Below are 24,588 nucleotides of genomic sequence, written 5' to 3' on the forward strand. Positions count from 1 at the left end.
ATGAATGATGTAATATGTGACATGATCAGCAGTGGATTGCGGGTGCGCGATATATAGTTAGTGCAACTAACTATATATGGAATTTCAATGGTTTTGTGTGAGTAAAATAAGGTTTTTTAAATGCTAATTCCTAACTATATATGGTCTATAACCTATGGTTTTTTCAGTGAATATATATATATATATATATATATATATGTTACATGCCTCCAGTAATCATCCTCGCCATCTTATTCGCAGCATCCCCTTTGGTGAGATGCTGCGCATAAAGCGCATTTGTAGCACAGATAATGAATGTAAGTTAGCCCAGAACATGTGCAAAATGCGCTTTTTGGAGAGAGGTTACAGTCACAAAATGATAGATGAGGCTATAAGAAAAACATTAAAACTGGCTCGAGAACAACTATTGGGTAATTGTCCTGACATTGGCAGCACAGTTGATACCAAAGCTGAAACCAATGAAAAAGTGCAATGCAGGGCGATTGTTACCTTTAGTCAACAGCATGCTGAAATTCGCAGGATCTTTTCAAAAAATTGGAATTTGGTAAAAGGGGATCCTGTGATTGGGGATCTAGTGAATAATAGACCCGAGATCACCTTCAGGAAGTCTCCTTCATTAGGCAGTGTGATTGTCAGCAACACCCTGGACGTTCCCAAGAAATGGTGGGAACGAATTGCAGGATTCAAAAAATTTCAGGTCTGTAAGGCCTGTAAGCACGCCATCAATAAAACCCATTTTGTAAGTCCCTTTCATGATACACCGATTGCTATCAAACAAAAGCTGGGATGCAAAACTGAATTTGTGGTGTATATACTACTGTGCCCGTGTGGCTTACAGTATGTTGGGAGTACTCGTCTTCCTGCCCACAAGCGCATTCTACAGCACTTGCGTGCAATCTCAGGGAAAGATCAGTCCTATCCAGTAGCGAGACATTTTGAGAAATGCCATCAGAGCAATCCAGACCTGCTGAAATATTATCTGGTAGACTCTGCTCTACCATTGAGGAGGGGAGGAGACAGAGATGGTAGATTACGTCTCTTAGAAACACGATACATCCTCGAACTCAATAGCAAGCAGCCTGGGGGTCTGAATTGCAGTGAAGATCTCTACACATGTTTATGAATTGGACAAATCACCGCGTTTTAGCGGGCCTCTGCCCACTGCCTCGTTTTTGGTGGCCATATTGGGAGGGGGGACAGTACAGGCGGCGTGGGTAGCGCTCTAGTTTCCTCGCGCTCGGCGAGCATAAAGCCAGGCAACTTTCAGGTGAGCTCCCTTTAACATCTCTGACCATAAGCCCACTCTGCTGCTGGCTGCTGAATTTAATGCGTTTTTAAAACGACCCCGTTTTTGCCTAATAATTTGTTATTAGTTGTTCGTTTTTTCCTTGTTTTTAAATTAGGGCCACTCGCATACCCGCATTGCTGCCACCTTACTCCCATTTAAAATTGGACAAATCACCGCGTTTTAGCGGGCCTCTGCCCACTGCCTCGTTTTTGGTGGCCATATTGGGAGGGGGGACAGTACAGGCGGCGTGGGTAGCGCTCTAGTTTCCTCGCGCTCGGCGAGCATAAAGCCAGGCAACTTTCAGGTGAGCTCCCTTTAACATCTCTGACCATAAGCCCACTCTGCTGCTGGCTGCTGAATTTAATGCGTTTTTAAAACGACCCCGTTTTTGCCTAATAATTTGTTATTAGTTGTTCGTTTTTTCCTTGTTTTTAAATTAGGGCCACTCGCATACCCGCATTGCTGCCACCTTACTCCCATTTAAAATTGGACAAATCACCGCGTTTTAGCGGGCCTCTGCCCACTGCCTCGTTTTTGGTGGCCATATTGGGAGGGGGGACAGTACAGGCGGCGTGGGTAGCGCTCTAGTTTCCTCGCGCTCGGCGAGCATAAAGCCAGGCAACTTTCAGGTGAGCTCCCTTTAACATCTCTGACCATAAGCCCACTCTGCTGCTGGCTGCTGAATTTAATGCGTTTTTAAAACAACCCCGTTTTTGCCTAATAATTTGTTATTAGTTGTTCGTTTTTTCCTTGTTTTTAAATTAGGGCCACTCGCATACCCGCATTGCTGCCACCTTACTCCCATTTAAAATTGGACAAATCACCGCGTTTTAGCGGGCCTCTGCCCACTGCCTCGTTTTTGGTGGCCATATTGGGAGGGGGGACAGTACAGGCGGCGTGGGTAGCGCTCTAGTTTCCTCGCGCTCGGCGAACATAAAGCCAGCCATGCTGACGCGCAGCGTCATCACGCAGCGTCATCGCCGGACTGTCGCCGGAGTTTCGCCAGAGTCAAGCCCGTCTGTGCCCGTCCGGGCCCAGACGGGCTTAGGGCATGTCACTCCGCCCTACTCCATAAGACCTCTGGCCCCTTCTTATAGGTATTCACGTGACACTCTACTTTCGCTTCGCGCGCCTAAACATCTAAGCTGCCGCGACTATTGGGTTGAGGGTACAGTTTTCAATCATTGTCTTATGTGTCGCCCGGATAATGCTTGTAGGAACAAGGACTTACTCACTATGGCTCTTCTTAATTGCAGATCTTTGCCTTGTCACGCTTTGGAAATTCATTCCCTCCTGGTGGATCATTGTTTAGATGTTTTATTCTTGACTGAAACGTGGTTAACCACATGCTCTGGTCCCGATATTGTCAACTCTCTCCCTCCGGGATATCTCATTTACCATCTTGATAGGCCGGATGGGAGAGGGGGCGGAGTGGCTCTGGTATACAGAGATATATTTGTTTGCAAAGCAGCAGACTGTGGAATCACTAATTCGGAAGCGTGTCAATTTTCTTTCTGCATATCCCCTACTGTTTCTATTGCCGGCCTCCTTGTGTACCGGCCTCCCGCAGCACTGGGGAATTTCGTAGACTCTTTTATGGAAGCCGTTATTCCTCTGGCGGCCGCCTCGTCCAATTTTGTTGTCCTTGGGGACTTTAATTTTCATTTCGATGATCCAAATGATGTAACAGCTAGAGATGTGCTTAGCTCACTGGGTGCTTTAGATCTACACCTTGTTACCGTGGGAGCTACTCATAACAGAGGGCATCAGCTTGATGCGGTTTTCGCTAATTCGGCGAACCTGCAAGCTCTCCAGATGTTGGCTCTCCCCTGGACGGATCATCATCTTATTCCGTTCAGTTGGCTGCTGGGGAGCCGGAGAGACTCCGCACCCAGCCAGTACATTGTGGAACGACTCTGGTCAAAGTTACCGGTGGACAGTTGGGCAGAAGAGCTCACTAGAACCTGTCCTCACATTGTAGATGACCCCAATATTGCTGATCAGCATTTGGGTGATTGGCTCACTAACTCGCTGGACTTATTAATTCCTAAAAAAAGGAGACTGGTTAGGGAGAGAAGAATCACCACGGCTCCTTGTTACACATCTGAACTTAGGAGCCTCAGAACCTCCTGTAAAAGGCTTGAACGGGCCTGGAGGAGAGAGCCGACGGAAGGTAGCCGGGCCAACTATAAAAGAGAGATGAGGATATACAAAAATGCTCTGAAGGTTGCAAAAAAGAACTTTTTTAGCGAAAAGATCGAGGGGGCAAGTAATTCTTTTGGAGAATCGTTTAAGGTGTTTAAGGAACTTCTGAAAGCCCCGGTTCCTCCAGTTGTGTATGACAATCCCAAAGAAAAATGTGAGGAATTGGCGAGCTTTTTTCATTCTAAAATAGAGAAAATATTATCCTCTTTGCCTGATATTTCTCAAATCTTGGAGCCGACGGCTTGTCAAATCTCATGCCCTATTGAGCTAGCCCACTTTGGCCCCTTCTCAGAAGAGGAGGTGACGAAAGTTTTGCTTGAGATGCAGAGTGGATCTCCTAGTGACCCAGTCCCCATAAAATACCTTAAGCTTGTGGCAAATGCTTTGTCTGCCCCTCTGACTGACCTTTTAAATTTGTCATTTGCCCATGGGACCGTACCCCAGCGATGGAAACAGGCAGTGGTAAAAGCCTTACTGAAGAAGCCAGGATTGGATCCATCCAACTTGACTAACTTCAGGCCCATTTCACTTCTGCCTGGGTTTTCTAAAGTTGCAGAGAAATTGGCCAACCGCCAGCTCTCTTACCATCTAGAGTCTAACCACCTGTTGGGAGACTCCCAGACTGGTTTCCGTCCCGGCCAGGGAACAGACACAGCCCTGTTGGCAGTAGTGGAGGAAGCTAGGAGCACTCTAGATTCAGGAGGGTCAGTGGCAGTGATCCTCCTGGACTTGAGTGCTGCCTTTGACACCGTGAGTCATCAGGTGCTCCTCCAGCGTCTGTCAGAGGTAGGTGTCTCAGGGACGGCTCTGAAATGGCTGGGATCGTTTCTTGCCAGCCGTTTCTACCAAGTCTGGGAAGGAGCAGAGCAGTCTGCCCTATTTCCCCTTCAAAGTGGAGTCCCGCAGGGCTCATCGTTGAGCCCTACCTTATTTAATATATATATGACTCCACTTGAAAGGTTAGTCGCCCCCTCGGGGGTGAAGATCATCAGCTATGCTGATGATACTCAGCTGGTGGTGGGCCTTACTCAGCTGGCGGAACAACCTGAGGTATTACACGACTGCCTGGCTAATGTCTATCGCTGGATGTCCAACTCTGCTTTAAAGCTTAATGGAGGAAAGACCGAGCTGATGCTCCTGGGTAATACCAGTCCCTCCATTATTGCTAGCTGTTGGCCCCGGTCTCTTGGTGAGCCACCATCTCCCAAGAAGGAGATCAAGTCCTTGGGAGTATGGTTGGAGCAAGATCTGTCCTTTAGGACTCACGCCAAGAAGACCGCGGGGGTCTGCTTCGGTCTTCTGAGGTCAGCTCGAAAGGTGTTACCACTACTTCCTGATCCAGCAAGGAAGCTTTTGGTACGTGGTTTAATCCTCTCGAGGCTTGACTACGGGAATGCGTTGTTTCTTGGCGCGCCCGAAGCGACCTTTAAAACTCTCCAGCAGGTGCAAAATGCAGCGGCTAGACTTCTTATGGATGTTCCTAGAAGACAGTCCGCTGCTCCGGCCCTTAAGATGCTTCATTGGCTCCCGGTGAAGGAGCGGGTGAAGTTTAAGGCGCTATGCACGGCCCACAAGATTCTGCACGGCAAAGGTCCCCCTATTCTTTGTAATATGGCCCGTCCCTATAAGCCTTCACGTCCTTTACGCTCAGACCAACAACATCTACTGCAGTCAGCGAGAGTAAGGAGAGTTCGAACTGGGGGCAGACGTTTTCCTGTACAGGTGGCGACTTTATGGAACTCCCTGCCCCTTGAGATTCGTTCTGAGCCTAAGATCGTATCATTTAGGAAACTTCTTAAGACCTTCTTGTTTCCTCAATAATGATTACCTGAGTCTCTCCTTGGTCCGTCTGCGCCGGGATGCCCCAGGGTAAGCTGAGCGCATTATAAGTTTCATATTATTATTATTATTATTATTATTATTATGAATTGGTGTTGAGATATATAATATACCTTGTTGGCGTGAGTGTATTCGATGAGCTGTGTGACATCTTTTCATATATACGTAGTTGGTAGCCTGATCATTAATGAAATTTTATGAGCAACAGATTAAGTTTTATTGCACTGTCACTTTAAGTAATGTTTAAACTGACGACCCCCAAGGAAGTAAAAAATAATAAGAGTATAGGAGATAGATCTTTGGATGGAGGGTTTATACTGCTATTACCCACTGTGGTATAATTTGCACCGAACCATGATATATATTCAACTTCAATTTAATGCCTTAAAGAGTTATGCACGACAAAATCTGAGGTTATTTAAAACTGTATTATACATAAAGTTAAATTTTGGGATACAATAGGCCTGCTTTATGGGTTTCTTATTAAGGAAACTGATTGTAAATAATACTTTGTTGATTTGGTGTAAATAGATGAAATATGAATTATGGATATTTTTACTAAGAAGTTACACACTTTTTTTGGAATTATTCTTATAATTTTGTATATATGCCTGTTTATAGCTATAAAAACAACATGATGTTAACGGCAGTGAATATATGTACATAATGATTTAATGTACAGCACACGACTTGAGTTGTGAACATTGCAATAATATGGCACTGTGCCCTCTATTCCTTCCTCCCCTTTTTTGAATTGGTGAATACCACTTTAATTTGTAAAGGATGTACTACTGACCATGAGACTATCCATACTACTTATGTCACTTCCTTTCTTCTCTACATGACATGTGATCAAGCCTCGGCTGAGGCAAAACGCGTCATGGCGACTGGTGGGCTGTTATTCACTAATAAATAGCACGAAAAACGAGAGCATGGAGTTTGTGGCTTTTCTCAACTTTCGTTATCAGCACGAGCGTAAGCTAAGTTGACTTCGGACTTTTTGAATATATATATATATATATATATATATATATATATATATATATATATATATATATAACATTTCTATGGCAAAATGAAACCCCTCATTTTGTTCCTTTGCAAATTAAATGTTTTAATTGTTAACACTTTATTCCAATCAAGATGACTTCAGGTGTGCCATACTTTTGTCATAAGTAAGACTGTTAGCGCTCTAGTTGTTCTTTAGAACACTCTGGGACATTCTGTCACTGGGCTATAGTTGGGCTACATCTGGCTGATATTTGGGCTTCATTTGTTTTTTTTTGTCTCTGGTGGCCATCTTTGGGCTACATTGGGCTACATTTGGGCTCTAACATATATATAGCCCAATATATATTTTTCAAAGTTAATTTTCGTAAAAACCACTGGAGCATATATCTTGAGACATAGCAAAGGCACATCGGGCTACCAGTCCCTACAATTTTGCCAAGTTTTGTGGAAATCCATTCAGCCGTTCGAGCTAAAAGTGAGTCCAACCGCCCTATGGAAAACTCAATGTTAAAAACACGTTTTGGGACCCCCCTTTTTTTTCGGCCCCCGCTTGACGAAACCCCCCCAAACTTTCAGGGGACGCTCAGAAACAAAATGTGCCATTTTCCTGATAATTTCAGCCAATTCCGTCCATCAACGCCAAAGTTATTCAGCATAGAATTTTCAGAAATCCCTATTCAAAAAAATCCTAACTATATATACCTACTGGCGACCGCCAGTAGGTAATATATATATATATATATATATATATATATATATATATATATATATATGTATATATATATATATATATATATATATATAAATATATATTAATAATTAAAATATTTAGTAATTTCTAAAACTACATTTTACACTACATTAAGTGCTACAGTAGGGATAGTGTTAGATAGCGGAGGTGAATAAATTAGTATTCCCACTCCAGTGAGTGCAACAGTAGGGAAAGTGTTGGGTAACGGAGGGGTAAAAATTACTATTCCCACTCCAGTGAATGCAACAGTAGGGAAAGTGTTGGACAGCGGAGGGGAATAATTTACTATTCCTACTTCAATGAGTGCAACAGAAGGGAAAGTGTTGGATAGCGAAGGGGAAAAAATTGCTATTCTCACTCCAGGGAGTGCAACAGTAGGGAAAGTATTGGATAGCGTAGGGATAACATTTACTATTCCCACTCCAGGGAGTGCAACAGTAGGGAAAGTGTTGGATAGCGGAGGGGTAAAAATTACAATTCCCACTCAAGCGAGGGCAATAGTAGGGAAAGTGTTGGATAGCAGAGTGGAATAATTTACTATTCCCACTCCAATGAATGCAACAGTAGGGAAAGTGTTGGATGGGGAGGGGAAAAAATTACTATTCCCACTCCAGCAAGTGCAACGGTAGAGAAAGTGTTGGATAGCGGAGGCATACAAATTGCTATTCTCACTCCAGGGAGTGCAACCGTAGGGAAAGTGTTGGATAACAGAGGGGTAAAAATTACTATTCCCACTCCAGCAAGTACAACAGTAGGGGAAGTGTTGGATAGCGAAGGGAAATAAATTACTATTCCCACTCCAGCATGTGCAACAGTAGAGAAGGTGTTGGAAAGCAGAGGGGATAAAATAGCTATATCCACTCCAGGGAGTGTAAAAAGTAGGGAAAATGTTTGATAGTGGAGGGGTAAAAATTACTATTCCCACTCCAGCGAAGGCAACAGTAGGGAAAGTGTTGGACAGCGAAGGGTTAAAAACTACTATTCCCACTCCAGCAAGTGCAACAGGAGGGACAGTGTTGGATAGCGGAGGGGAATAATTTACTATTCCCATTCCAGCAAGTGCAACAGTAGGGAAAGTATTGGATAGCGTAGGGGTAACATTTACCATATCCACTCCACGGAGTGCACAGTAGGAAAAGTGTTGGATAACAATAGGGAAATTGTCGGATAATGGAAAGGTAAAAATTACTATTCCCACTCCAGCAAGTGCAACAGTAGGGAAAGTGTTGGGTAGCAGTGGCGATAAATCAAAGATTACAGCCGTTGAACCTAAATCCCCAAACAAAATAAAAACAAAACCATTACCAAAAATATGCATCAAATAATAAATGAATATTAATGATCAACCACTGATTAATTTTTTTTAACTAAATTACTTTCCACCCTCTACCTCAATAAACACCATAACATACACCTAAAAATATTTACACAATTTCCATAACTAATTTTACATTAATAAATTAATAAAAACTTAACAACAAATCATTAATTAATTTTAAAATACATTCTTCCAACTACCCCACAACTCACACATCAAAATGATTCTACAATTAGCATATTTAATATTTAATTAATTAATTAGCATTAACAAATAATTGATTCTTCAGAAACAATTTACCTCCCACCATATTCCCCTATATATGACACTACCATTGTTGTAAAACATGACACAATGAACATCATTTACAATTAATTAATTAATTGATAACACTTAACAAGCAAAATAAAAACAATGAATAATACATTAATTTACACAATGAACCCTATAAAATAACATTAAATAAATATTATATTAAAAATATTTAAAAATGTATTAACATTAAATTACTTCCCACCCTATTCCCCTATCAACCCACTCCTAAAAAAACGACACAATTAACATAATTACCAATTAATTAATAATTAACCAATTAATAAATAATTAAGGATAAAATAATTAGTACAATTAATAATAAAAACATATTAAATACATATTAATAATAATAAAACAAAATTAATTAATTATAATTAAATTACTTCCCACCCTATTCACATATCAACCCACAACCCGCTCCTAAAAAATGACACAATTAACATAATTTACAATTAATTAATAATAATTAACAACCAATTAATAAATAGTTAATAATAAATTATCACAATTAGCAATAAAAATAATAAATACATATTAATCATTAAAAAATATTAATTAATTATAATTAAATTACTTCCCTGCCTACTCCGCTATGAAGCCACAACCCGCTCCTAATTAATTAACAACCAATGAATAAATAATTAATAGTACATAAATTACCACAATTAACAATAACAATATTAAATACATAACCATTAATTAATAAAAAAGATGAATTATTTAATAATTAAATTACTTCCCACCCTACTCCCCAAACAACCCACATCCGGCTCCGAAAAAAATGACACAATTAACATAATTACCAATTAATTAATAATAATTAACAACCAATTCAAGAATAAATAATAATAAATTAATTACCACAATTAACAATATAACAGAATAAATACATAACTATTAACTAATAGAAAATATTAAATAATTAATTATAATTAAATTACTTCCCACCTATTCCCCTGTAAATTCACAACCCGCTATGGAACTAAAACGCAAAATTGTATTAAAATAAAATTAATAACTTTTAAAAAGTATTAATACATTCATTATAATTAAATTACTTCCCACCCTATTCCCCTATATACCCACAACCTGCTATGTAACTAAAACGCAAAATTTACTTACAATAAAATTAATAACTTTTAAAAATGTAATACATATATTAAAAAACAAATGCGATACTTAGACAAAATACACATACATTTAAAATACATACTAAAATACATAACACTAGCTAAAAAAGACGAAAAAAAAAAAAAATTTCTACGATATTATTGACTTCGATATATTTTTTAACGATATTAATAACTTCGGTATTGTTAAAGCCGATATTACTTACCTTAGACTTGATATTGTTTACAACGATATTCTGACAGTCGATATTTTTGTATCCCGATATTTTACACTCAATATTAGTGGAAGTCGACAATAAAAACTCGATATTCTGCCTGTTTACCATTTGGTACACGTGTTTATCAACCAAGGCAAGAATTGGCATCAGATGTTACTCACAATAGATAATAACGATATAATGCAATAGCTTTGTACAGTTAAATGTCATGTCACATATACACAGTGAATTTTAAAGTGTTTTTTGTAGCTCAGTGGAAGTGCATCAGCATACACTCATTATCACAGCACCTACTGCCACCTCGTCACCAATCATATATATAATTCCGTAGTAAAATAAAGTATTGTATGGCATAAGCTACCCTATGTGGCAATGTTCAAAGCATTGGCAATATGAAGGAGTGCAAGATATGCTTGGCCTGCGTCCCTTGATGCTTCGTCTTATGATGAGGATGTCTTTAGATCTTCATTGGCAGAAAGCTGTGGCATATGGTTGTGACATTTATTTTTTTATGGTTCTGGGGTAGAGCAGTGGCCACTTTGAAATACTGAAAGAGGGAAAATCAGGAGGGCAGGGAGGCATTAATAAGTATGAGATGTGTCAGTTGTCAGAAGACCTGCCAGATGTTGTGTCAGCAAGGGGTGTTCATTAAAACACCATTAAAACATGCGAGTAATCTGTGATCTCCTGGGTTTGAGAAAGTTGACTTCAAGCTTGCCTTTGACCAGCAACAGTGGTGGGCTGCCTTTTTGTCTAGATCTGCACTAAACCAACATTATATATACATACCATGTACATACTGAAGAGTTAACAACTTACTGGGTCATCAACAAGGTCACAGACATTGATTCACCAAAACGCCTGGGATAGTGGGAGGGACATTGTGAACTGTTGTACCTTAATTGTGTCACAGCCTATTTCTTTTGACCCTGATTCTTTCCAGTAAATGATTTCACATGACATTAACCCCAATGCCATCACAAATGTTGACATTACTGAATTCCATAACAGCTGCATGATTAATATACCATCACAAAACAGAACATTGTATGTTTTAGATACCACCTATATTAGGGTGCTGGCACAATGTGACAGGTAAACATTACTTATTTATCTCTGTATCACAAGGAAAATAATGGTGGGCAGTAACTCTCCAGGTGGAAAAGGGCCACTTTAGTTGAGATGTCTCAAGGGACTTAGCTCAGATTACCTCTGCAGTCTAGGCACTACAAACTGCCCAAATAGCTAGTGGTGTAGCTGCTGAATCTCAAGATAATGAGGAAATATCAAGTGTTATCAGCATCTCTGCAACAGATGCACGTTCACTGCGATGCGGCAGCAGCCGTACTCCTGCTGCTCAACCTGTAGGCACAACCCATTCTGGATGCAGCCACAAGAAGCAGTGAAGGGCATAGTACAGGAAGTAACATTCATGCTGAATATTTGTCTTTTCAGGATTGTAACCAACATTGGATGTGGACATTCTGTGCCATTTGTATGTGAAAGTTAATTATTTGTTCCGAACGTTTTAGAAAAGCTGACAATAAAGGTTTCTTTACTTTAAAGCATCAAACAAGTGTTGTACATTTTATTTTGATTGTACTTTCACATAGGACAACTTGAAAAGTAATCGAAGACAACTTGAAAAGTAATCGATGGCAATGTGATCCCATTGCATTCCCCCTCCACTGCTCTCCTCTCCTCTGTAGGCTGCTGAACAGGTGGCTTCGGATCTTCACCCTTCGAATTGTAGTCTGACACAGTGCTATGTAGGTCTCTTCTGGTTGCAATATTATTTAGAATGACACATGTGGCCCTATCCTGTATGCGGTCTTCGGAGCAGATTGTATGGCACCACCACTTATATGTAGGAAATGGAAACAAGTTTTCAGCAAGCCAAATGGCCTCTCTCAATCACAACTCTGGTGTAACGATGTGCTGTGCTGTATTGCCTTTCATTTTGCGTTGTGGGGGGATAGGTATGGTGTTCAAATCCAAGGATGTAGGGCATACACACTATCACCTAAAAAACAAATAACTGTGAGATTTCTTTAATTTTGCATTTGATTAGCAGAAACATTTTTATCCTTATATTTAAGATCATTACCTAATAAGAAGTCATCTTTAAACTCCTGTTTTCCAGCCATCTCTATATTCTACTGTGCCTAAACAGGAAGGAGTCATGTGGTCTTTCTGGGTACTGTGTCACACTATCAGTTATTAAATAGTTTGGGTCACAAACCACTTGAATATTAAGAGTAGGTGTGCTTTTCCTGTTTCTAATCAAACATTTCAGAAGAAATGGGGGACAAATAGGAACATCTTTTCCAGCTAAGCACCCTAAAACTGGGAAAATGTAGAAAACCTGTGAAATATTAATTGATTGTGTTGAATTTCCTGTGCATTTCTGGGTAAGTATATGTAGCAGTGTCAGTTTTACAGGTAGGGAATTTCATAATCATTACTAAAATATCAACAACCTGTATCAGGACACCGACCCATCAGCCAATGGTCTCAAAATGGGCACATTTGACAGTTCTAAGAAAGAATGTGAGGTGAGTCAGAAAGTGCCTCAAGTAAGCACCATCCATAGAGCTACTGTTAGTACTCACCAGTTTGGTCACTCTGTCATCATCTGTACTCTGTGATTTTTTTTTTTAGAAAGGTGTATAAATGCAGGTGATGTTCATCCACCATCTAAGCCCCGTAAACAAAAGGTGAATAGCCCAAGCACTAAAATAGAGATGTGAACATCTATCCCACATATTTTAATTTTTAACTGGTGGTCACACGGCATGTATTGACCATTTTTAACCTGAAGGCCAACATGATTCATTGCCCTACAAATCTGCAGCAATTTCATCAGGGCACGGGGACACATCTCTACCTCTATAAAAAGAACTGGAACTGCAGTGGTTGATGAAAAAAAAAAAAATAAGAGTAGGAAAGATAGTACCAGGGACAGCAGACAACACACATCAAAAACAAATTCATATAGGCGACCAGCCACAAGATTTTTACCAAGTCTCATGTTCTTTTCAATTTTATTATGTAACATAGTTACCAAGTGGTTGCCCGGTGGACTCACACCAGCAACTCCCACGGGGAGGACCTGAAGGCTAACCGCCCCCCCCCCTACAACTCAGTGAAGCCGAGAGCACCTGTGAATAAACATGTTCGCATCATTATAAGCAGGAACAGAAAGGGGAAGGGGCGTTCCATTCACCCTCTAAGTAGTTTCTATGTATGAACATGCAATTCCCTCCCATCCTCAACACTTGCTCAAACCTCACTCTTTTCAGAAGTTATGAATAAAGTACTTGAAATTTCCCATAAGCTAAACCATCAAGAGTTACAGATTACCACGTCGTTAGACAGATGTAAAATTCAAGTGCTTGTTTCTATTAAAACCACACAGCCATTGCTCTCTAAAATCGTCTAATGTCGAGCTCACTCACAGCCGGGCCAGGGGCTCGCCTATCAATACTCCGTCAGTGACCACGGGAAGGTCGTGTGTTAAAGTACAAGACAACCAACCTGGAAGAGGAGCCCAAGCCACTCCCACATAGCCCCGAATAAATGGCGTGCACTCACTACCCCTCCAATCAGAATGTGACATCGCCCCCTTGCATTAAAAACAAAGGCTAGGCCTCAGTTCTAGTTCCAGGCAATCTTAGAGGTAACCACTTACACTAAACACGGCCAAACATTGCAGGTGCAGTCTTAGAGTGGCACACGATAAAGCTGAAAGGCCATTTTGAATATCAGCAAAGAGGCAGATATATATATATATTTAAGCCGATATTACACATGTATAGTTTGTCTTCCATATCTATTATGGCTCAGCACAGATGAATGTAATTTAATTTGCACTAGCGATTTAAAAAGTCTTTTCACCACATGTAACACGTCATGTGATCAAGGTCCAGGTGGGACCGAAACGCGTCATGGCGGCATTGATGCAGGGTGACTGAATAAACGGCACGAAGAACTTTGGGTCCACGTGTTCATCCTTTTTCTGACTGCATAAGAAAGGTTTTGGGTAAAGAACTACAATATATATATAGTTGCTGTTTAGTTCCACCACGAATAAACTGATTTGGAACTACCCCCTGCGAGTGCTGCTTTCCTTTTGGATTAAATGTCCTTGGATTTGTGGAGCCGATATATATATATATATATATATATATATATATATATATATATATATATATATATATATATATATATATATATATTCACTGAAAAAACCATAGGTTATAGACCATATATAGTTAGGAATTAGCATTTACAAAACCTTGAAAATTCACTGAAAAAACCATAGGTTATAGACCATATATCGTTAGGAATTAGCATTTAAAAAACCTTATTTTACCCACACAAAACCATTGAAATTCCATATATAGTTAGTTGCACTAACTATATATCGCGCACCCGCAATCCACTGCTGATGATGTCACATATTACATCATTCATGACATGGTCAGTGACATCACTGATGACATCACTGATGACATCTCAAATGACATCACTGATGACATCACTGATGACATTTCAAATGACATCACTGATGACATAACTGATAACAACATCCAGTGATTTTTTGTTTCTGTAAAGTTTAAATATGTCTTACATATTGAAGAATGAGTGGATGTGTAAGTGTCTGGACGAAGGATTTAGTAGATGCATGACTGACTGTATGACTGAGTGATTAAATGTGTCTCACTGAGTGCATGGGTTAGTGACTAAACTGTCTTAATTTGTGCATCATTATGTCTGTTGTTCTATAAACTGCTGCATGTGTTGATCATTAGCTATATGAGTAACTATATGGGTTATTGATTGATTGCCCAAGTATTTGTATGAGAGACTGAGTGTGTGTGTGGCTGGCTGGGAGGTGTATGACTCTGTGCAGATCAATGTGTACTTGTATCAATGATTGTATAAGAAGGTAAGTATGTGTTAGTATATGTTTGAAAATGTAAGGTGCTCTATGTTTAACTGTATAGACAAGAAAATGGAAGTGTCATTGATTCTTTACAGGACTGACTAGGTGTGTGAGTAACTCCATGGATGAGTGGCAGACTGTGAGTGTCTGTATAGGTGTATGAGTGCATATGATAGTGTTGTAAAGATGAGTGATTGTATGTATGAATGATTGTATGGGTGAATGAGTGAAGGTGTGTGTAGACGTAGGAATCAGTGAGTGCGTATGTAGTAACTAGTATTGGTGTGTCAATGGTTTCAAAAATTATACTCTGTATTTAACACTGGGTGAAACAGAGGTTATATTAAAATGTGAGGAGATGCATTGTATTGTCACATGAATGATATCATCAGTGATGTGGTCATTGATGTCAAATGAGATGTCATCAGTGATGTCATCAGTGATGTCATTTGAGATGTCATCAGTGATGTCACTGACCATGTCATGAATGATGTAATATGTGACATCATCAGCAGTGGATTGCGGGTGCGCGATATATAGTTAGTGCAACTAACTATATATGGAATTTCAATGGTTTTGTGTGGGTAAAATAAGGTTTTTTAAATGCTAATTCCTAACGATATATGGTCTATAACCTATGGTTTTTTCAGTGAATTTTCAAGGTTTTGTAAATGCTAATTCCTAACTATATATGGTCTATAACCTATGGTTTTTTCAGTGAATTTTCAAGGTTTTGTAAATGCTAATTCCTAACTATATATGGTCTATATCCTATGGTTTTTTCAGTGAATTTCAATGGTTTTTTAATAGCAAATATCATAAGCTGTCGAATGTCAAGTACGTGGTAAGTAAAAACATTTTCGTGTTTATGCACACTGATCTGCTTTGAATGCTGCCCCCCCCCCCTCATTTCTATTAGGAGTACTCTCTCTTTGCAGATAGTGAAAGGTAGTTAACGCAGGCCTTTGCCCCCGTTGTAATACGTCATGCCTGCTTCTCTCTCCATTTGATTGATTGTTATCCAAGCATTTACTGTTTTAGAATTGGTTCTCTTTGGTTCACTCTCTATTTACAAACAAACACAGAGTCGCAATACTCTGTTTAGTCTTTGCAGATAACGAAAAATCGTGTAAAAAAACAAAAGGAATCGAGCAAAATCAGTAGGCCACTAATGGGATCTCTTTTTGACCTCGCTAAAATAGAAACATTAAGAACAACCCCTCATGACAAATACGAAACTAGTGAGATGAACTGAACTCCACACCATGATGGCTGCAATACAGCTCGGCTCCGCCACCCACCCCGCCCAAAATAACGATAAAGAGCGGCTGCCATGATTGCTCGCGGAATGGCCACGACGGAGCTACGAAATGGTGGTGCTCTCATGCTAACGCCAGCTTCAGTCTGAAACATCCAGAAACACTGTAGACTACCAATTCGATCAGTTCCGGTAGCGCCCCAATGTAACCCGGTAGAGAAGAACTAGCCCTCCCCTCTTTGACTGATGGTTCTTGTTGCCTGTCGCTTCTGTTGTCATTTAACAGAACTATTTAGCCTGCTGAAAGGGGTTGTGTTCCGACCGCTGGTTGGTGGAGACATTTTGACTATATTCTGGACCTGCGTTGTCGCGTAATGCGTCATATGACGCGCCGCGTTAGCGCATCCGGAAGTCATCCGGGGCGCGACGCGCAGCGCGTAACGTAAGCATAACAGGTCATGTGACTTGTTAATAAAACTTTTCATTGGTTCATTTTACTTTTCTTATTCTAATGATGAAAGGCTTGGTCATATGACCTAAAAATTACGCTTTTTATTACTTCCGAACATTATTTTTTCTTAAATATATGTTATAATGTTCCAGGCTAATGTACTTTCCCGGAAAATTTACAACTGTCCTGCAAGTAAAATATATTCTTTTTTCGAGAAAAAGGGCGTTTCTTCGTCCCATGACGGAGCCGTTGAGCAAAAGAGGGTCGACCTGCTGTCTTAGTCGCCGATACGCCTGAATATGAGATTCTTATCGATCACTTTATGTTGCAGGAGTAGAAAACACAACAGCCCTTGACCATTTATCTTTACTGCGTTCCTGCGTATTATACCTTTTACCCTTCATGTAATTGGTCTGCTTTATTTCACTTGCCTTTTAATGATTCTAAAACAGTGACTATTGTTAAAAACTTTACCAATGTATATACTACTACCATGTTTTCTTTTAAAAACCTTTATTGTGAAAATTTCATTATACAAATACGAGCCTATAACCACGTGGGCCGGCCACGGAGCAAACTGTAATCGTATATGATGAGTAGACATTTACACTGTAGAGGAACGTAACGGGCGGGCCATTAGGTTGCAAGAACTAAGGTGTCTAACAGTTGCGGAATCGGTGGACGTACATTTTATAATTAAAATACGACAGGGCCACTTACAATAAAATTATCTAGATATACATTTGCGGGCAAGTACCATGCGTGACGTTAATTCGAACTTTCAATAGTACAGTAATCAATAACACATCAGAACTTAATATCAATAGGGATGTCGAAATACTCAATCAATTCTCGTCCCCGCCCGCCATGTGCTTCAAAACTGCATACGTATCTCGTGATTTCAAGGTTCTGCAACCAGTACACAACAAGGAGTTACGAGTCCCATTTATTCCGGCGCCATTTTGGGCGAGGACGGGCAGGTCCAGGATATAGTCAAAATGTCTCTACCAACCATCGACTATGATGATGTTCATATGTTGTATTTATAGAGTAACACTCATCTGTCCACATGAAATTAATTTGCCACAATCTAAACATGTCATTTTAATCTTTCCAAAGTTCTTCTAAATATTTGGGACCGTTTCCCTTGCCTCTGATGCTGTCAGTGCCACTTCTTTGATGAATGTACTGGCAGGTCGGGGGTTCTCCTCCAAATCTCTCTTTTATGCAGCACTATAATTAATTGGTGCCACCTCTCCATATGACGATGCATGGTATAGTTACCATAACTATATTTTTTTCCGGTTCCTCTGGAGAGTACATCGTGGCAGATGAAGCGTATAACATACCGGGCATTTACCTTTTTTTGCATGTAGAGGAAAGGGAAAAAAAATCGAGCGTCCGAGTTCTAAGGTGTCCCAGGGCCATTTTAGTGGACCAGGCCCAAATCCAAAGAACAGGCCGCCATTTTGAGAGTCCTGTTGCAGCCGCCTGTCGCTGTAGCATCAAGAGCGGCCAAAACTCAGCTGAATGGCAACTGAAACGGTAAAGGGGCGCCCCACTACAGCAGACGAGCCTCCACCTAGGAAGGCCCGTTCACGCCGCCTCCCCCCCCCTTCGGGCACCCCACGCCGTTATTCGGAGCAGTATTGTAGGATGGCCACACCAGTGCAGCAACTTGCTAGACACCACCTCGGTGGTAACCGAATCTCAGCGCCTTGTGGTGTCTTCTATTCAGAAAACATTGTTGTGCTGCCTTCGACCTATTCGCCGCAAGTGCGCACGCAACTCAGCTGCATAGCTTGCTAGACACCACCTCGGTGCTAACCGAATCTCAGCGCCTTGTGGTGTCTTCTATTCCAAAAATATTGTTGCGCTGCCTTTGGCCCCATTCGCACATCGGTCCGCTACTGCCGCCATCTCACAGGCCAACGGGGCGCCCCACGCCGACTTTCAGCATTGTAGGATGGCCACACCAGTGCACCTTACTAGACACCACCTCGGTGCCATCCGGATCTTGGCATCTCAGCGCCTTGTGGTGTCTTCTATTCAGAAAATATTGTTGCGCTGCCTTTGGCCCCTTTCGCACATCGGTCCGCTACTGACGCCATCTCACAGGCTAATGGGGCGCCCCACGCCGAGTTTCAGCATTGTAGGATGGCCACACCAGTACAGCAACTTGCTAGACATCACCTCGGTGCCATCCGGATTTTGGCATCTCAGCGCCTTGTGGTGTCTTCTAGTCAGAAAATATTGTTGCGCTGCCTTTGGCCCCATTCGCACATCGGTCCGCTACTGACACCATCTCACAGGCCAACAGGGCGCCCCACGCCGACTTTTACCATTGTAGGATGGCCACACCAGTGCCACAACTTGCTAGACACCACCTCGGTGCCATCCGGATGTTGGCATCTCAGCGCCTTGTGGTGTCTTCCATTCCGAAAATATTGTTGCGCTGCCTTTGGCCCCATTCGCACATCGGTCCGCTACTGACGCCATCTCACAGGCCAACGGGGCGCCCCACGCCGACTTTCAACATTGTAGGATGGCCACACCAGTGCGGCAACTTACTAGACACCACCTCGGTGCCATCCGGATCTTGGCGCGTTGTGCTGCCTTCGGCCTATTCGCACATCGGTCCGCTACTGACGCGAACTCACAGGCCAACGGGGCGCCCCACGCCGACTTTCAGCATTGTAGGATGGCCACACCAGTGCTGCAACTTGCTGGACACCACCTCGGTGCCATCCGGATCTTGGCGCGTTGTGTTGCCTTCGGCCTATTCGCACATCGGTCCGCTACTGACGCCGCCTCACGTGCCAACGTATTTTCTCCGCATTTTATACCCTATGCCGCATAACAGGTCATGTGACTTGTTTATAAAACTTTTCATTGGTTCATTTTACTTTTGGTTTCCTAATGATGGAAGGCTTGATCATATGACCTAAAAATAACACTTTTCATTGGATGAAAACTTTTTTTTTTCCCAAACGATGAAAGCCCCACCTTGTTTCTGGATGTTTCAGACTGAAGCTGGCGTCAGCATGAAAGCACCACCATCTCGTGGCTCCGTCGTGGTCATTCCGCGAGCAATCATGGCAGCCGCTCCCCACCAGAAGCCTGCAGGAGTCGGGGGCCCCCAAAACTTTTGTTGAATCCTCAAGGCGGAGGGGACGCTTTCGAGAATGGGGTCCAAGACCTAGCAGACAGTCGTCCGATTTCCAAGGTGTCCCAGGGCCATTTCAGTGGACCAGGCCCAAAAAGAAAAGAGCCTGCCGCCATTTTGAGAGTCCTGTGGCAGCCGCCTATCGCTGCACCGCAAGAGTGGGCGCAACTCAGCTGAATTGTGGCTTTTGACACAGTGGACCAAAAGCGGACGGAATGGCAACTGAAACGGTAAAGGGGCGCCCCACTACAACAGACGAGACTCCACCTGGAGAGGCCCGTTCACGCCGCCTCCCCCCCAACCCCCCGGGGCGCCCCACGCCGTTATTCGGAGCAGCATTGTAGGATACCAAAACCAGTGCGGCAACTTACTGGACATCACCTTGGTGCCATCGTTCTGCTGCCTTGGAACTATTCGCACAACAGTTTGCTACTGATGACCCACCCCCCGCGACGCCCCACGCCGGATGCCGAAATCAGTGCGGCACCCAGGCAACATCACCTGGGTGCCGTCCAGAAATCTGGACGTTGTGCTGCGTTGGGACTATTCGCATAGCCGACCGCTACTTCGTTGTTTTTCCCTAAAAATGTTTATATGTTTTTACTGTTTTTGTTTTGTTGTATATATTTATAAGTTATTAAAGTTTTATAATCTTACTACTTTGTTGGAGTGCTATATATTTTTAATGTGACACATAATTGTAAAAACTTTGATGTACAAAGAGTCATCCCTGGAATCTTCCGCTTCAGGCTCGGTCCCCTCCCCAATCACAATACAGGATGGTTTTCAGATAGTAGGAACGCGTGTGCTGTGACGGATCTCATCGAGTGTGGGCCTTGATCTACTATAACTCCTTTGAAGAGGGGTGATTCTTTACAGCTGGGGCCATAAACTACATCTGCAGGGCTAGCTGATAGCCTAGGACCGGCCTGGACAATCGGACACAGAGGAAAAGGAGTGTCAGAGGGTGCGGTAGTGAATAGGGCGAAAGGGAGGTGTCGGGCGGGCACAGGGTGTGATTCTCAGGGAAGAGCAGCGCAGATGGGGGGAGGTTTATTACCCATGCATAAGACAGAGAGCGGGGGTGACCAGTGCCTGGGGGAGATGCTTGCGAGGGTGGGGAGCCATGCTAAGGATCGACAGCGTGCAGAGAGTGGGTCTGGTCAAGGCATCTAAAATGACTGCCGTGCACGACAAAAGTGTGGCATTTGAAAAAAGGCAAGATGGCGCAGACAATGTTTTTCAACACTTCCTGATTTCCTTCGAATCGAACGTTAACAGACGTTGGGGCATATTACCAAAGTTAAGCGATATTTATCCCTAACGATGCTTAGCAACAAATTTTTTACCGCTAAGCATCGTCAGAAATTATCGCAGATAAACCTTGCTATTATCAAGGTTTATCGCAAATGCCATAAAAAACGACCGCAATGCATTAATATCGCTGAAAACTCAGCGATATTCATGCAGTACCGAGCTAATGCTCTTAGCCATGTTATCCACCTCCCATTGGATAACATGGCTAAGAACTGCTCAGGGCAGGTGGTAGCTTTTGGAGATATTCGCGCTTAGCGCGAATATCTCCAAAAGTTGGTAATAGGAGATAGCGATGTTAGCGACTGTTTCAAGTCGCTAACATCTTGGCATGCCCACTTTGCATGTCATTAGTGATAAATATCACTGACATGCAAAGTGGGGCCCAAGATGGTCGCTATCTCCTACTAGCGGTCGCTAACTGGTGTTAGCAACAGCTAGGTAATACAGAGATAATTTTATATCCGCGAAGCGGAGCGCTGTTACAGATATATATCTTTTTTTGAACGTTAATTTCTCAAAATCCACTGAAGCACATATATTGAGACCTAGCAAAGGCACATCGAGCTACCAGTCCCTACAATTTTGCCAAGTTTCGTGCAAATCCATTCAGCCGTTCGATTATTATTATTATTATTTTTTTTGCCCCGCGGGGCCCTTTTAAAACCTCCACATCAAACCTAGGGGGTCAGGGAGGATCTACTATGCCCCCTTATGGTCATTTGCCCCTTCGCTTTGGCCTCCTCTTGTCTCTCGATCCTACCGAGAGACAAGATGGCGGCCGCTACGGACTGTTTGGAATGTTTACAGACGCCGGAGAACCAATCAGCTTCGCAAAGCTCCGTTACGCGAAAAGTACGCGAAGCGGAGCGCTGTTACAGATATATATCTTTTTTTGAACGTTAATTTCTCAAAATCCACTGGAGCACATATATTGAGACCTAGCAAAGGCACATCGGGCTACCAGTCCCTACAATTTTGCCAAGTTTCGTGCAAATCCATTCAGCCGTTCGATTATTATTATTTTTTATTTTTTTGCCCCGCGGGGCCCTTTTAAAACCTCCACATCAAACCTAGAGGGTCAGGGAGGATCTACTATGCCCCCTTATGGTCATTTGCCCCTTCGCTTTGGCCTCCTCTTGTCTCTCGATCCTACCGAGAGACAAGATGGCGGCCGCTACGGACTGTTTGGAATGTTTACAGACGCCGGAGAACCAATCAGCTTCGCTTCACAAAGCTCCGTAACGCGTAAAGTCTGCGAACCGGAGCGCTGCCTGGTCCGCTGTTACAGATATATATCTTTTTTTTAACGTTAATTTCTCAAAATCCACTGGAGCACATATATTGAGACCTAGCAAAGGCACATCGGGCTACCAGTCCCTACAATTTTGTCAAGTTTCGTGCAAATCCATTCAGCCGTTCGGGCTAAAAGTGAGGCCAACCGCCCTATGGAAAACTCAATGTTAAAAACACGTTTTGGGACCCCCCTTTTTTCTCGGCCCCCCCTTGACGAACCCCCCCCAAATTTTCAGGGGCTGCTCAGAAACAAAATGTTCCATTTTCCTGAAAATTTCAGCCAATTCCGTCCACAAACGCCAAAGTTATTAGACATAGAATTTTCAAAAATCCCATAGAGAAAAAATCCTAACTATATATACCTACTGGCGACCGCCAGTAGGTAATATATATATATATATATATATATATATTCACTGAAAAAACCATAGGTTTGACACTTGTTATAGTTAGGAATTAGCATTTAAAAAACCTTTGAAATTCACTGAAAAAATCATAGGTTTCACACCAGTTGTAGTTAGCTGAACATTTTACTCATACAAAACCATTGAAATTCCCACGTTATAGTTAGTTGAACTCACTATAACTCACGCGCCCGCAATCCACTGCTGATGATGTCACATATTACGTCATTCATGATATGGTCAGTGACATCACTGATGACATCACTGATGACATCTCAAATGACATCACTGATGAACATCACTGATGACATCATCCAGTGTCTGTGTGTTTCTGTAAAGTTTAAATATGTTTTACATATTGTAGAATGAGTGGATGTATAAGTATCTGGATGAAGGATTTATTAGAAGCGTGACTGACTGTATGAGTGAGTGATTAAATGTGTCTTACTGAATGCATTGGTTAGTGACTAAACTGTCTGAATGTGTGCATGTCTGTTGTTGTGTAAGCTGCTGCATGTGTTGATCAGTAGTTATATTAGTGGCTATATGGGTTATTGATTGGTTGCTCAAGTATTTGTATGTGAGTCTGAGTGTGTGTGTGGGTGGCTGGGAGGTGTGTGACTGTGCATAGATGTGTGAGCAGTTGATTCACCTGGTGTATGGGTTCAAGAGTGCATGTGGAAACAGCTGTATGGGCGGTTGACTGTGTGCATGGGTGTTTTGGTGACTGAATGGATATCTCAGTGCTACATTTCCAAGTAAGTAGATATGTAAAACACAGTGCATGTGAGAGTTGGCATATATAAATGACTATACATGAAAGCCAGTGATTGTGTGAGTGGCTGTATGGATCAATGTGTACTTGTATCAGTGATTGTATAAGAGAGTAAGTATGGAAAGGGGCGACCGCTCGGTCCCCCCGAACGTATGGATGGGTGCCCGAACCTCCCGGGAAGCCATTTTGGGCGGGGTGGGCGTAGCCCGGCTGGTATGCCCAAAGCGGCGTAGCCGGGGCGCGCCTTCCCCCGCCCGAGAGGGGTTGTCCTAGACACCTCGATGGAAGACCACACCCAGTAGGCGTATCGGGGACGGGTACACGCCCTCCCGCAGAAGGATAAAGGAGCGGGAATCCAGAAGATCGTCCTCTTGTTCCTCGGATCGGAAGGCTGCACCCACTCGTTGCTCGTGAGCCCTCGACGGAACAAGCAGCAATTTTGAATGTGGTAATCTTGTTTTTTCTCTTTCAGTTTCGAGGGCCCACAGATTTCAGGACCTCGTGGATCGACCAAGAGCGGAAGACTCGAAACCATGCCTAGCAAGAAAGCAGGAAAGGGTTCCGAGACAGAGAGGATGTTACGCCTGTTGTCGAATCGGATGGCTTGTATGGACCGAAAGCTCGGACAAGTCCAATCGTTCGGGAGAGGTTTAGCGGAGGTAAAGAAACAATTGGCCGCATTGAACGACCCAGGTCAGCCTAAAAAGGTTATAGGCCCGGCTTTGCCGGGGATAGTCCCCGGGGGAAGAGGGAAGCGGGTCAAGGAAAGGGCGGTTTCGGGGGGGGCCCAGTTCCAGAGGTACCTCTCATCGCCCCCCTCGTACCGGTCGATAACCCGGATAATCAGAACCTAGATGTAGGCCAGCCTATCCCGGTGGTGATCACCTCTGTCGAGGACGAT

The sequence above is a fragment of the Lissotriton helveticus genome, chromosome 11 (assembly GCF_964261635.1).
Source record: "Lissotriton helveticus chromosome 11, aLisHel1.1, whole genome shotgun sequence".
Classification (NCBI taxonomy): domain Eukaryota; kingdom Metazoa; phylum Chordata; class Amphibia; order Caudata; family Salamandridae; genus Lissotriton; species Lissotriton helveticus.